The 15,674-nt window shown below is 36.9% G+C and overlaps 1 protein-coding gene across 3 annotated transcripts in view; it reads left to right on the top strand.

The window, feature by feature from the left end:
• Positions 1-15,674, top strand: part of RTN1 (reticulon 1) — a 264,816-nt gene that overhangs the window by 231,652 nt on the left and 17,490 nt on the right. The window lies entirely within an intron of this gene.

Here is a 15,674-nt window from a genome sequence, read left to right as displayed (position 1 = left end):
CACTTCACACATCCATCTCTCCTTTGTTACATTAAAATTCACCTTGCTCAGTTACAGAGTATGAGGAGAAAGATAATTTGCAAGAATGAATTGTGTGTAGTAACTTGGGTGTTTGTCGGAGGTAGTGTGTCTTTTCATATTTAACAAAGATGGTTCTGAAGAAGGCGCGTTTAATTTAACCTGCAGGGTTTTGCAGCATCCCTCAGGAGACCAAGAATACTCTGGAGCAGCAGCTGATTCTGTAAAAACCTGGCATCTTCCCCCTTGTAATTTTATATCACAGGAAGGATAGGGCGTCCTTTCCTCTTTAATGCCCCTGTGGGGTTTTGCTTCGGTATATATTTTAAGAAAAAGTAAACATAAATCTCAGAATTAAAAGCCTACTTACCTTGCCTCTTGTTTGTTGGATTGGGTGGCAATGACATAAAATCCAATCGTCTACTTCAGATTATATGAGTGCTGGAAATACAGTTGTCAAAAGTAAATCGATGGAGCTGATAAATTTAAAAGCCAGTAAATAAGAAATGTATGGCAATTGAGGCTCAATGTTTTGAAGAATGATGACAATTACATGGAAGAGCATATGTTCAATATAGAAGGCAGCTGTGAAAATATTTTGTAACATTTTATTCTTGTTCTGTGTTTAGACCCATCCAGTTTATTTGATATACACACCTGACAAACAATTACAGCTTGATGTAATATCAAATTTAGTTGGACATAAACACTGGTTTTTAGACTAAGATTATGAGTTTCTAGTATTTTTAACAAAAGTAGATATTCAAAGACAGCAGGTTTTCTGTTCTATTTGTATAAGATATTCACAAAATCTTCTGAATTAAATATCTTAATCTATTTCATCACAATCTTATGCTTTTTGACTTGGTTGCCTCAGTTTATGTCTCCAAGGTTTAAAAAATCACATGGACTTTTATCATTAGAAATTAACACAAAATGTCATAGTTTCGCCATTGAAGACGAAATAATTTTTCATTTCTGAGATAGGGCTACTTGTGAAGATTAATTGAAGATCATTGAGAATCGTTTATACTCAGCGACCTTTGGTAGTCTTCAGTACCACTGATTTCCTTTTGTCAGATGGAACAAATCCATTATCTTGAAAATTGACTAGTAAGTAACTGGATGGGAGGACTTATGAGCACAAAAGAGAAATTGTAAGGAGTGAATTATTCCTTTTTTTTCTCCTCACTGTGAGAACTTTTAACCTTAACAGAGTCTACATTGAGGTGTTGTGGTGGTGGTGGTGGTGGTGTAGCATTTTTAGTGTATCCTCTTCCCTTTAGTTCCCTTATTATCAAAAACAGTTGTTCTTAACCCTGTCTGCCTGTTAGAATCACCTGGGAAGCTTTAAAAACCACAAAGGATGCCTGGGCCCCACCCCTTGCGATTCTGATTCAATTGAGCTGAGTATCCATATTTTTTAAAAAGCTCCTTAGGTAAGTTTAATATGCAACCACGGTTGAAGTCACTGGAATATTATTATTTTGTAGAGACGTTGTCTCGCTATGTTGCCCAGGCTGGTATCAAACTCCTGGCCTCAGGCAATCCTCCTGCCTCAGCCTCCCAAAGTGTTGGGATTACAGGCTTGAGTCACCATGCCCGGCCTGGTGTGTAATAATTCTTAGTGAGCCAAACCCATAGACCAGCAGAGGTCCAGGATACCAAAAAAAAAAAAATGCGTGTGATCTAGAAGCAGCTGTGAATGCAGTGGAAAAAAGTCAGTGCAGCATTGTTGATGATGTCCTCCAGAAGGATTAGGAGGGACAAGTTTTACTTGGAAAGGAAGTAAGCGAGCTTTCGGTTTTCTTCGTGTTATTAAATACTACATGGAGAAATTGCAGCAGATTGAATATTTCATGAAGACTCCACTGAAACTAATTATAGTGTTCTATAAACACTGTAGTGCACATGCAAGAGGAACCTTATCAACATATATAATTTCAGCTACAGAAAAGAATGTTTAAAGAAAGGGAGGCTAAAGTCCTCCTTATATATACCAAATCACACCAATTCTGCTTCCCAATTTTAAAAAGTTATACTACCACCAAGTATTGGTTAATAATCAAAGCACATTCTACTCAGTGAAAACAAAATGAGAATTAAATGACAACCTAATAAAACACCTGTATAGATAATAATCTTACAGATCAGTACCATCCTACTATTTACAGGACTCTTACTGAGTGGTTTGTTTGAATTACTGCATTTAGTCCCCACAAAACCTGTGCGGTGTAAGTTTTATTATTGTCCTCATTTGGAAGGGATGCGTGAGGCTTTGGTAAGGGCACACAGATAGTAATGCCAGAGGCTGGCTGCAAGCCTGCGCTGTCTCCAGAGACCCTCACTTCCCACTGCTCTACCTTCTGCCTCTGAGGTTGATGGCTTTTTCCTCAATGATTTTTCTAAAGGTTTAAATTATCTATGTAATGGTGATTCTATGGGCTTAATAACCCCTTCACATTTACAAGTCTTCATTTTGCACATGTCTTCTCATTTGAGCTTTTCAGTTTACTCTTGGACATGATGAGGCTCTGAAGTTAACTGACTTGCCCAAGGCTTTTTGGTAGCAAATTGTGTAGTAAAAGGTGATTGTCTTGGCTTCAAATCCATAACTCCTCCCATCTCAGCACTCACTGCCTATCTTACTAACGCTAAGTTAGAGAAAATGAACTCTCACCTACCTCATCTGAGATATTTCACAGACATTCTAATCTTTACAAATACAGCAAAATTTAGCAGCAAGGCCGTGATCTTGACCAGTTTATACCATGGTTGTCACTGTCATCACCACCATCATCAGTTCATCATTCTAAATTCTCTGTAAATATTAGCTATGTGCCAGTTGCTATCCTAAGCTCTTGTTACATACTTGCTTTAATTAAGCCTCCGTGAGACTTTTTTTGTTACTCTCATGTTATAAAGGAGGTAACTAAGGGATTTAAGAATGAGAGGGGCAGCAGTTTGCCCCAGGATGTAACTGGGTTCTGAACACAGTACATTCTGATCGTGAGGCCTATACTTTTAACACTTCTACTATACTACCCAAATCCAAATGATGTTATACTAGGGGAACAAAATTTGATAAGAACCATGCATTCACAGGATTCTGTTTGTTCTCTAAAGATCATTTTTTCTCCCCAGACTTCACTGTACTGAACAAATTCACCTGATACGATGCTTAGTCGTATATGGTGGATTGATACATGTGTGCCTGGGACTAAAGGTCACCTCCCACTTTACTCTGTGCGGCAGCATTTTGTAGTTACAGATTGCCAGAATGTAAGTTATTGATGAAAGATGAAACAGTTTCCAGAGAGCATAACCTAAAGGCAATCATTTTTTTACAAAATATTTTGAAACTTTTATGCTGGTCTACAGTGCTCATGGAAACACTTCAGGATAATCTATTTGAAAGGAGCTAGTCTGAAACGTTAAAGAGCTAAGCATTCCAGAACACACAGAGGAAATAATCTGTTTTAGCTACAGTAAATGAAAAAAAAATGCATGCCTTTGGGAATAGTATTTGGGAAAGACATTTTACACATACACATAAAGGCAGACTAATATCACCTTTTATCAAAATCAGCATTTTTAGACCCATTATTATTAAAATATTGCACAAATATTACAATGTAAGTATTAACATTTGCAAACTGCCTGGCTCTGAAGGTTCTTATGGGATCCAATGGGAAAACTGCCCTAGCTGGGGAGATGGGGTTTTTTTTCCCCCCTTAGTGAAACCAAACTCTTATTATGCAGATAATATCCCAAATGTAGGTAATCAATCACTCCATTGAAAAATAAAGTTCTTTTTCAAAATGTATTAACATTTTCAAGAGAAACTTTTTAAGGAAATATTTCGAGCTCTGGGAGGGGAATAATGGCTTTATTTTTTTCTAAAAATGAGGAAGGCACATTATGAACATTTTCATTTGTACAAAGAGAGGTTCAAATAAAGCCATTAATTACCCAAAATCCTACCACTCAAAGTTAATCATTGTTAAGATTTGCTGAATATTATCTAGATATTGCATAAAAATGAAACTAAAGGGCTAGGTAGGCAACAAAAACAGTGTTTATAAAGTAAGATTGAATATATTACAAAAAGTATTTAAAATAATTTAACAGAAGAAGTGGACATGAAATTGAAAGAATTGTGAAACTTCAGATACATGTTTCTTTATTATATGAGCTTTTCCTTCCTGGAAATTGAGAAAAAGACTATGATAAACATCAAAAGGTTTGAATCATTTTTAGTTACATGTTGCAGTTTTAGACCTACAGATGGACGCTCTGCAGTGTCCAACATTTTTTTTAAAGATGCATTATGGGTTAGAAAGGTTGACAAAAATGCTGATCTAAACTTACATCTTCAACTCTATTATTTTTCTCAGATTTCTGTGAATACTTCTTTCATTAAAAAACAATAATCCTACTGTTCCACGATAAAAGTATTATGATTACTATATATCAATAGGGATTATGGATGAAATCTTCCATTATAGTTACCAGGCCCTTCCTTCTTCATCATTTTTAAAAAGTCTCTCTTTCCCTCCTTCTCTCCCTGCCTTATATTTGAAATCATAATCTGTACACAATTATTTCTCATCCTTAGACCAGTTAATATGTTCTGGAACAGAATGTGAAAAAATTGATATATTTTAAATTACCTTATAATAGAATTAAATTCTAAAATCCACTGAATCCAACAAAACCAGATTTGTTATGAGTTAGGCCTTGAGTGGTTAGCTTTCAGAATAGCACTTTTTAAAATAATTAAATGTTTGTCACAGGCAAATTTCCCATCCTCCTCTTAAGTTGTGTGCATGTTTGCACCCATGTATTGTTGATACACTGTCACCTTTCTAGTTGTTATGAAAGTACAGTCCAGGCACAGTTGGCTCACGCCTGTAATCCCAGCACTTTGGGAGGCCGAGGTAGGTGGACCATCTGAGGTCAGGAGTTCGAGACCAGTGTGGACAACATTGTGAAACTTCATCTCTACTAAAAATACAAAAGTTAGTCAGGCGTGGTGACACATGCCTGTAGTCCTAGCTACTCGGGAGGCTGAGGCAGGAGAATTGCTTGAACCCAGGGGGCAGAGGTTGCAGTGAGCTGAGATCACGCCATTGCACTCCAGCCTGGGCAACAGAGCAAGACTCCGTCTCAAAAAAAAAAAAAAAAAAAAAAGACACACAGCCATTCAAAGAAATATGGCTGCCTCATAATTTGAAGGTTAGGAATTTGACATTAATGATTGTTTAAAAGCCATCTTCTGCCTAGGTGACAGTTAATAATTCTAACTACTTTAAAATCTTGATAATTAAAATTATATTCCAAACTTACAGCATATATTTCAAATTAGAAGATTGTTAGGAGTTTTAAAACTTAAAAGTATAGTGTTCTATTTTTCCAAAATATGTTTCAGCTGTGTCTTTAAGTTCAAGCCGAGCAAAGTTATTTTATTGTTTCATGAAATAAAATTCTAAATTCTTCCTTATTTTATATGTTGCCAAAGGAAAAAGCATAATTTCAGCATTACTCTTGAGCTCTTTGATAAAGCTGGTGTTAACGTTGAACAAATGAAACTCACAACTACAAGTTTTAATTTTTAGAATGTATCGCAGTTCTACCCATTTTACAAAGAAAATGCTTTAAATGTGGTCATATTTTATCTCCTTTCTTCAGAAATAGTTCACCAAACTGCAGATTGGCAAATTTCAAATTTGGTAATAATTGGCATCAAGAAGAACATGATATTTTATTGAATGGAACAGAGGTACAATGAGAAATCAATCCTTTTGTCTTTTATTTTTGCTGTTATCATCTTGGCCCAAATTTTAAATGTATTCATTTTTTAAAAAAGGAACCAACAGCTGTCTATCTCGTGGTCCTTTTCTATTCCACTACAATGATGGGTTTTAAGAAGGGGTGACATGATCTTAAGATTTTGTAGCTAATTATGGTTGATGACCAACAGACCAAATGAACAATTTGTATTTTGAGGAGGTCAAAAAGCTTAAAGAAAGAAAAAGTACATGAAGATAGTCATTCTTGAGTATCTCAAAATTCTTTCTTCATGCCTCAACTATCACATTCCCAAAGCCTGTCTTTTCCTCCCTGTGACCATCTCTTCCTTTGATCCCGGTTATCCTGTGAAGATCCCTCCAAGTGAGCCTTGGCTTTGCAAGAGGTCTAGGAGGAGGAGAAGCTTACCCAACTGTCTAAAATACTCAGGACCTGCTGTTTCACTTCCTGGGCAGGACTATCCCACCATGGTCACCACGGGTTTACACATCATTATGTTAACCTGACAGCTTGGAAAGAATGGGAATGTTCTAGTCCTAGTGGTTAGACCTAACAAACAGGAATCATATTCATTTCTAACCAAGGAAAATGTTAAGCCCTCCATAAGGATAAAGTAGTTTTTGCCTTCAGTCCATTCCGAGGAGGAGCCATTCAGGAATAGTGTAATTCCTTTTGTCTCTCATGGAAGAAAAGCAGCAGAGATTGCTGTTGGCTGTGGCTTTGACACTCAAATCCTTCATTTTCCTTTGTTCCACCGAAGCTCATTTAAAGTGGTGGATTAAATGCTATGCTCTTTTACTATCTATAGCAAGCACCAGGCTTAATGTGTCTTTCCTTTCAAAACATCCACAGAATTATTTAAGAGTCTAGAAATAGTGTTGGCATTTTTCTCTTGACAGTCACATAGGTTGTAGTTAGGAGGTGTGAGGGAAGGGCCTGGAAAATGAAATCATAGGTGTCTTACTAGCAAAAGTCCCTGCCAGCAGTTTTCCCTCTGGGCTCAGGGCTCCTAGATTACCATGTGAACCTTCAACTGATGTGGGATCCTATCTTGGTAAATGAAACTCATGAGTAGAAGATGTCATCTTTGAAGGTCTCTATGTTAAAGTATTTTATTACATCTACTTCTGTTTTCTTTCTCCAGTTTAATGTCAAACGAGGGAAGATTAAAATAGGAAAAATTACTTCTATTTTTTCTTGTTAACATTTTGTGGTGATATTTTGTTTCCTTCATGAAGATCAGTCAGAAAAAAACGGACTCTTAATCACTGCTTTGGACCCTGGGTTGGAAACAACTGAGGTTTGTCTAGCCTTCTTACTCTCTCCACAAAGTAGTCAATTATTGTAGTTAAATCATTGGAAGCTTGCTAAAAAGTAAATAAATTTCAACAGCATGTCATTTTTCTACAGTCCTTTTGTTGAAATGCTGATATTATTAATGAACAGGAACCTCTCACATTTTCTCACTTGGCATTTATTTATTTATTTATTTAGAGATGGACTGTTGCTCCGTTGTGCAGGCTGGAGTGCAGTGGCTTGATCTCGGCCCACCGCAACCTCTACCTCCCGGGTTCAAGTGATTCTCCTGCCTCAGCCTCCCAAGTAGCTGGGATCACAGGCATGTGCCACCATGCCCAGCTGATATATATATATATATATATATATATATATATATATATATTTTTTTTTTTTTTTAAGTAGAGGCAGGGTTTCACCATGTTGGCCAGGCTGCTCTCAAAACTCTTGACCTCAGGTGATCCGCCTGACACAGCCTCCCAGTGTGCTGGGGTTACAGGCGTGAGCCACTGGGCCTGGCCTCACTTGACCTTTGAAAAAGTAACATTAACTTGTCAGATAGCAAGTGGTGTAGTGCTGCCTGAAATATTTTCTGGACCAAAATGGAATAAAATTACACAGTTAAGAATATGGTACCATAATCCAAATAATTATGCACAATTTATTGCCATTTCATATTATCCACTTATATCACATTTTTTGCCTTATAAATAAAATATAAATAGCTGCACTACTTGTCTTTTCAGTTCATACATTTTTAATAAACTTTCTGAATACCGTAGCCACTATTGGGTCATTTGAATGCATTTAAAATATTTTTACCAAAACAAAAATTTGGACTATGGCAAAGGAGTTTCTAGAAATTTGACATAGGATTTAATTTCCACTTAGCTGTTAATTCAAACCTTGGATCACTTCTGTTATTCTTCTTTTGTTATTGATTGGATTCTAGAAATAAAGGGATCACTGGTTTCAACATTTGATGTTAGAATTCTTCAAATCTGCCACTTCACTTTTGGCCAAATTTATTCTAAGACAGTCCCAGGCAGGCTGCAGTGTGTGTGCTCATAGCTGTGGTTTGAGGACGATGATAATCACCAAGCCCAGTTCATTTCTCAGATTGACAGGACATACTGATCTCTCATTTCAAAGGCAATGTGTTTCTCCTCAGTTTTTAGCAAAGTAGCTTTAATTTTTACAACTGGCAAAGCAATATAGTAATATGCCTGCCCTAGTAAGTATTCTTAGTTAATGTATACTCAAATGTTGAAACTCTTGCCTGGCTTTTCTGCATTAGGAGGATATTAAAAAGAGAAAAGCTGATCATACTTTGTTATACCAGAAGACCACTAGGGGTAATTCATTCCAGTAACAGAGTTATATTTTTCTTACTTGGGTTCTAAGGAAACTTTATTCACATACCTACTTTTCTGGATTGGGTACTATAAAGCTTCCTACACAAGTTGATATCACTCTAAGCAAAATTAAAATGTGAAAAATCGACATTTACACAGCAGATTTGGAATGCAGAAATTCTCTACTCTGATCCATCACCTCCTACCCTTCCCGCTGAATCATCAGAACTTCGGGCCATTTCCTGGCACTCTGACCACACATGGCCATTGCCACTCTCCCATTTCCAGCCTGAACCCTAGGGTTGTTCATTTCATTTCTGTCCTCCTGGACCTTAGAGTCCTCTGATCATGCTCCTTTTGCCTCTTCACAGCCCTGGACCAGCCCCACCACCCGTTGATCAGAACATTCAGCACCTAATTCTACTGAATGGATCCCCAAGAAACCCTTGACTTTAACCAAGCCCTCTTCACTTTTTGGCAGTCCATTTATTCATTCCTTTTTGAAGCCTTATTGTATTTTTCTAAACCAGCACTATTTAATAGGAATATAAGCCACAAATATAAATATTCTAATAGCCACATTAAAAAGAAGAAACAGGTAAAATTCATTTTGATTATATATTGTATTAATAGATCAAAAGTATTAGCCTTTCAACATATCAATACAAAAAGCATTAATGAGATATTTTACATCCTTTTTTGTATTAAGTCTAAGATCCAGTATGTAGTTGACACTACAGAACTTCTCATTTGGGACTAGCCCTGTTTCACACACCCAGTAGCCTTATGTGATTCATGGGCTACTGTACTGGACAATGCAGGCCTTGACTTTTTGTACCCTCTTCAAGTCCCACCATTAATCTACTTAGTCTCGGGAACCTCATGACTCATTTTCCAAGGAAAATTCAAGTTAATTTCCCTCGCTATATTATTTTACCACTTGAGGTTATTTCCGTTCCACCTCAACACATATCTGTGGCCACACCTATAACTTCCCAAAATGTCCTTCTGTCTTTACCTGTCTCTTTTCTTCTTCCTTCTTTGAAAACAACTGTGATTAATCCCATTTTTTCCTTCCTTCGTGGAGACTTTGCTTCAGCAAATCTGTTTTCCAAAATCTTCACCCCTCCCTTCCCACTAACATTCCTGGGTTTTGCTCAACCTAAAGGTTTACTTGTTGCTACTACTCCCCAAACTACCATCTTTTTTATTACTTTGAACTTCCCCCCACCCAGCCCCTTACAATAAGGCTTCCATCCCCACTACTCCTAACACTGCCCCCTGCAAGGTTATGAATGACTTTCCTTTAAGTCTCCAAATCCAGTGGTCCTTTCTACATTTCCATTTCCTTGTTATGTCTACAGCATTCCACACTGTAGCTTACTTACCCCTTTCTTCTGGGAAATGTCCTTCTCCTTAGCTGCCATAACCTACACTATTGTGGTGTCCGTTCTAACAGGTGGACCTCTCTTTTCTATGGACCCACTTATTCCTTTGGTTTCATCCTAGACTGCATCCCTTAGCCTTCACCCCATTGGAGATTTCCTCCACTCTCACGGCTGCAGTCATCATATCCACGTAGAATACACCCAAAAGTAAATATTCAGCCTCCTGTACTAAATTTTAGCCCTGCATTTCCAATGGCCTACTGTACATATTCATCTGAATATCATTGGATATATGATATTAAGGACCATGTTAACTCAGGGCTACTGTGACAGAGCCTAAAGAGCAAGTCATTCAACTTCTAAGCTTTTAAAACAATTAGTAGTGTGTGCAGTTGTCAGCCTCATTTCATCTCTGATCTCATCTCTGCCCCAGGCTGTGTCAGAATGCCCTGCTTAGATGTCATCATGTCAGAATCCGGAGATTTAAAGACAAGTGTCAGTTTTTCCCCAAACCAGTTCACCCTCAGATTTCCTGTTTTTGGCAGTGATACTAATTACTCAATCACCCAGCTTTGAAATGTTGTTTTCACCCTTAATTAGCTCTTCCTCGTTTCTCCCACAGTTAGTCACCATTCTTGTCAACTAATCCTTTCTAATATTTCCTTTTATCCACCCCATCTCCTTAACAAATTGTCTGCCACACTCACATTCCACCCCACATCCTCTTTCTACGTCGATTCTAGTAGTATCTCTTCCGCAAATTCATCTTTTGCCACCTACAACAGTACAAGATGTGTTGGCATTGAGACAACATTTGTTAAAAGATTGTTCAGTCTTCTCAGCTAGACCTAAAGTTCCTTAAAAGCAGGATCCAGATTTTATGATTTCTTCATTCCTATGCTTACTTAGATAATAGGTGATCAATAACTTTTTAATACTGAAACGACTTTTTACCCAAAGAAATTTCTCTTAAAATATCTAGTTCTATAAAAGCAGTTTTAAATATAATCAGATTTCCCTAAACTAATTTTACATAACTTTTGGGGACATTTAACATGTAATGTGAGAGAGGCAACTATTTTGTTTTGGAAAAAGCATCAGATTTACGGTTTGATCCTGATTCTCCTATTAACTAGCCAAGATACAAGAGTAACCGCCCAAGGGGTTCACCTTGCCTGCTGCCTAGACGAGCTGATTCATCAAGACAGGGGAATTACAATAGAGAAAGAGTAAATCAAATTAGTCTCTCCGAGCATTCAGGGAGCCAAGTTTTTAAGGATAACTTTGTGGGTTGGGGGAAGTCAGTGAGCCAGAAGTGCTGATTGCTCAGGGATGAAATCATAGGGAGTCACAGCTGTCTTCTTGTGCTCAGTCAGTTCCTGGGTAGGGGCCACAAGATCAGATGAGCCAGTTTATTGATCTAGGTGGGGCCAGCTGATCCATCAAGTGCAGGGTCTACAAAATATCTCAAGCACTGATCTTAGGAGCAGTTTAGGGAGGGTCAGAATCTTGTAGCCTCCAGCTGCATGACTCCTAAACCACAATTTCTCATCTTATGGCTAATGTTAGTCTTACAAAGGCAATCTAGTTCCTAGGCAAGAAGGAGGTCTGCTTTGGGAAAGGGCTGTTACCATCTTGGTTTAAACTGTAAACCAAGTTTCTTCCAGAGTTAGTTCAGCCTACACCCAGGAATGAACAAAGACAGCCTGGAGTTTAGAAGCAAGATGGAGTTAGTTAAGTTAGATCTCTTTCGCTGTCTCAGTCATAATTTTGCAAAGGTGGTTTCAATCCTTCCCTTTGGGTTTTATAACACCTTAATCTTAAGGAGTAGGCTGTGAAGATGGGAAAAGACTGTTGACTGCTCTGGCTTCTTCCTGCTGACAGGGGATGAGTGGAAATGGGAGTGAACCCCAAGGTGAGAAGAGTGGAACTGCTTTACAACTATCTGAGTGTTTTCATATAGGCCTGGCTGGGATTTCAAGGCTTGCGTGGCAAAAACAGTACTCTTATTTATGGTTTTACTACAGTGTTTAAGTGAACAGCCTAGTATAAGGTAAATAATGAGTTCTAAGATGAGGAGTACAATTCACAGTTTTAAAAGCAAAGATTTGAAAGGGTTAGTTTGGGGACTTCTAACCCACAATGAATTTAGAATTTAGTTTAAACTGCAGGAAAAAAACTCAAGAACAGCTAACAACAGTGTATTATAGTTTCTCTTTTGAACTATAATTTTTCTCTCTCGTCACCATTTTTGTTAAAAACAAATTATGAGAGAAATGATTTGTTTATAAAATAAATTTTACTCTTACTGTACTTGGCCTGATTATTTGCATAAAGTACAGCAAGAGTAATTATTTTTCATGTAGGCTTTTTAAATTGGCTTTGATAGAACTCTGTTCCATGAAGAACTTTAGATAATACTTTTTAAAAGCCGAGCCCAGCAATAGGTTTGTACCCTTTAATACCTATGAGGTGGGAAAAAATTCCTCTTCTCTTGAGGTCCCAAGACAACTTGGGGTTCCTGGGCCTGTTATAAAATGACATTCTTTACTTACCACAGGTCAGGAACCTTGTACAGGGACTCTGTGGACAAGATATGAGACCAGATTCCCCAACGGGCTTTAATTGGCTTTATAAGTCAACTTTGATTCTTTAAAGGAAGCATGCCATTCCAGTTAAAGCCTTGGTAAAATAACCAGTTTCTCCATTTGTGTCCTGTTAGAAAAGAAAACAGATTCTTATTACACTTATGCAATTAACTATACTTCCATAAATTGATAATATTCACAAATAGTTTCCAAATTTTGGAGAAATTAGGTAGAGAGGAACAAATGTGCTCCAAATTTTGTTTACAGGAGTGTATTTTACTCACTTGTTAAAAGTTGCAAATAGCTCAAAAGAAATAGGTTCTCTTGACTCTGAAAACAAAAGGTTTAGCAATGTTTAACACATTAACTTTCCATGAGAGCCCTAAAAGTTTATTTTCCTCTCTTTCAATAGCACAATTTTTAGAGTTATTTGAGACTACACTTAAGAGTCTTATATCTGATTATAAACGGCCTTTTGAAAAGGATCAAAGCAAGACAAAATGTCTGTGGATGACAAAAGTCTATAGCCACTATTAAAGCTATAATTAACTAGGTATTTTGGTTACTTCTGTGGCATACAACAATTTTACATAACAATTATAATTATTAATAATGTACACTAAATTATATCAACATTATTGAAGTTTCCCATAATTTTGGAACACATACTAATAACATTTATATAAATAAAATCCAAAGTAAACCAAGCACCACTTACTCTTCTATTTGAAACATTTTCCTCTATTTTAATGTCACAATCTCCAGCATTGTTAATTAGAATCCTGCATTTAAGAGCACCTGTTAAATTTGATAGTTGATTATAAAACAATTTTTACCAAAACAAGACAATTGTCTGTGGATGATAAAAATATTTTAAGGCAGCCACAGTTAAAGACACGTATGACAAGAAAATTTCTTACTTCTGAGGCACACAGTCTGTTAACATAATAATTATTATGATTACTGATAGCATATACTAAGTTATATTAGAATTATAGGAGTTTCACATAATTTCAGAGCATATACCAATAACACATTTTCACAAATATAGACCAAAGAAAGCCAAACACCATTTCATATTTGACAATGCTTTCTGTATGATTTTTGTACTAAATAAGCCAAATGTTATTTTTGGACTTTAGAGGACCTAATATCTAAAATATTAGGTAAAAAAGAGATATAATTTATAATTTGATGTTGGAAAGTTTGTTAAATATCAAAGGTTTAAAACGCTGGTTATGACAAATTAGAATCCCAGGTTACCATAAGTAATTCATTTGGCCAAAATAATAACTCCAAAAATTCTTTAAAAAAGAAAAATCTTCACTCTGTTAGAGGAGACTTAGCTTTCCAAACAACATGCAATGAAGATAGCATGAGGCCAACTAAATCCATCTCTTCTCTTCTTTCTTTCCTCCTTTTATTCCCTGCCATTTACCCAAAGGAGAAAACAAAACCCTTTTATTATCTTTTAACATTACATAAAAATTGTCTTTAAAAGAGAGAAAAACATATTTCATGTTTGCATTAGTGCACCATTAATGTTAAAGCTAGTGTTTTTAGATAAAATTTTGTATCTTTATTCAGTTTTAATTAGTTTGACCATAGGGTAAGATTTTCACAAACCTTTTAGAACCCTTTACAATTTTCCGTTAAACAGCAGATCAATTTTCTAAGAAAGCCCTATTATTCAGACACATGGGCCCAGATTCAGGCCCCACATCAGTATGATTTTGATGTTTTTTGTTGTTGTTGTTTTGTTTGAGATGGAGTTTCACTCTTGTTGCCCAGGCTGGAGTGCAACGGTACAATATCTGCTCACCACAACCTCTGCCTCCCGGGTTCAAGTGATTCTCCTGCCTCAGCCTCCCGAGTAGCTGGGATCACAGGCATGCGCTACCACACTCAACTAATTTTGCATTTTTAGTAGAGACGGGGTTTCTCCACGTTGGTCAGGCTGGTCTCAAACCCCTGACCTCAGGTAATCTGCCAGTCTCGTCCTCCCAAAGTGCTGGGATTACAGGTATGAGCTGTCATGCCCAGCTGATTTTAATGTTTGAATCTAAGGAAAAAAGCTAAATAATTTCTTTTAAATATGAGCCAACTTGTTTATATCCACAGAATTTTTACAAGATTAACCCTTTACAAACGCTTTCACTTTGCTTAAGCCTTCAGTTTTGTTCTGTTACTCTTTTAGGTTCAGACAATTTTTAAAACCCTCTGAACTAGACAAAATTACATTCCCTTTAACAAAAGCTATATTCCCATGCCTTCTTACAATCTTTTACCAAAAACGCATTCCCCACATACCTTGTATGTAAAACTGTTTCTTCAGTGGTCCTCAACTTCATATTACAATGTTAACTCTTAGCAACTTTTATTTTTAGTGAAAAATCTGATAAGAGATTTTAATTATGTACTAAGGGTGGAGCCTAGGACATCAGACAGAAACGAAGATAAGATTGGACTCCTTTCCGTATGTCCCCAAGCCTTATCTATAATCTGCTCCAAAGGACGTAAATCGAACAATTTTCAAAAGTCAAAGAAACAGCTTGACCCTAAAGCATTTAGCAAATTTGATATTTGACCTTTATTTAGACCAAATGTCTACATTTTCAAGACATTTTATTTTGCCAATAATCTTTACAACTGTCTTTATTCCCAAAAGATTCCTAAAGTCACGTGAACAAAACGGCATTAAAGTTTCTATTTTTCTGACAAAATATTTGATTTAAGCACTTATGTTTCTAAGCCAATTAGAGCTTTTTTATATATAAACATACAACACATATAAATACACAGACAGGAGATTGAGCACTTGTGAAATTTTTCATTTGCCAGTTTCTTAATTGGATAACTGGCTTCAGGGTGGAGCCCTTGGAGGAGCAGGACCAGGAAAACATGAATTTCTAGGGCCAAATAAGCAGCATATAAGCAGCTGAAGGCAAAGACAGATCCCCAAAATTAAGGGTGCCATTTTATACTGGATCCTGGATCCCCAAAAGGAGGAAAATACTCAGGAGAAGACAGCGCAATGCTTCTACCCAGCATTTTATTGCAAGGCAAGGCAAAGTCAATCAGCCCATTTTGTAATCAGCCCATCTCTCCTGGGAGTCTTATCTCCCAGTGGGAGGTGGTGGGGACCTTTTCTTATCTTCCAAGTTGCCAAGAGCATGCTTCTCTGATCGAAGTGTGCAAAGCATTAAGTATCCCTCCAT

This window comes from Chlorocebus sabaeus, chromosome 24 (genome assembly GCF_047675955.1).
Source record: "Chlorocebus sabaeus isolate Y175 chromosome 24, mChlSab1.0.hap1, whole genome shotgun sequence".
NCBI lineage: Eukaryota > Metazoa > Chordata > Mammalia > Primates > Cercopithecidae > Chlorocebus > Chlorocebus sabaeus.
Note: the sequence above shows the minus strand (reverse complement) of the source record. Positions and strands in the feature narration are given on the sequence as shown.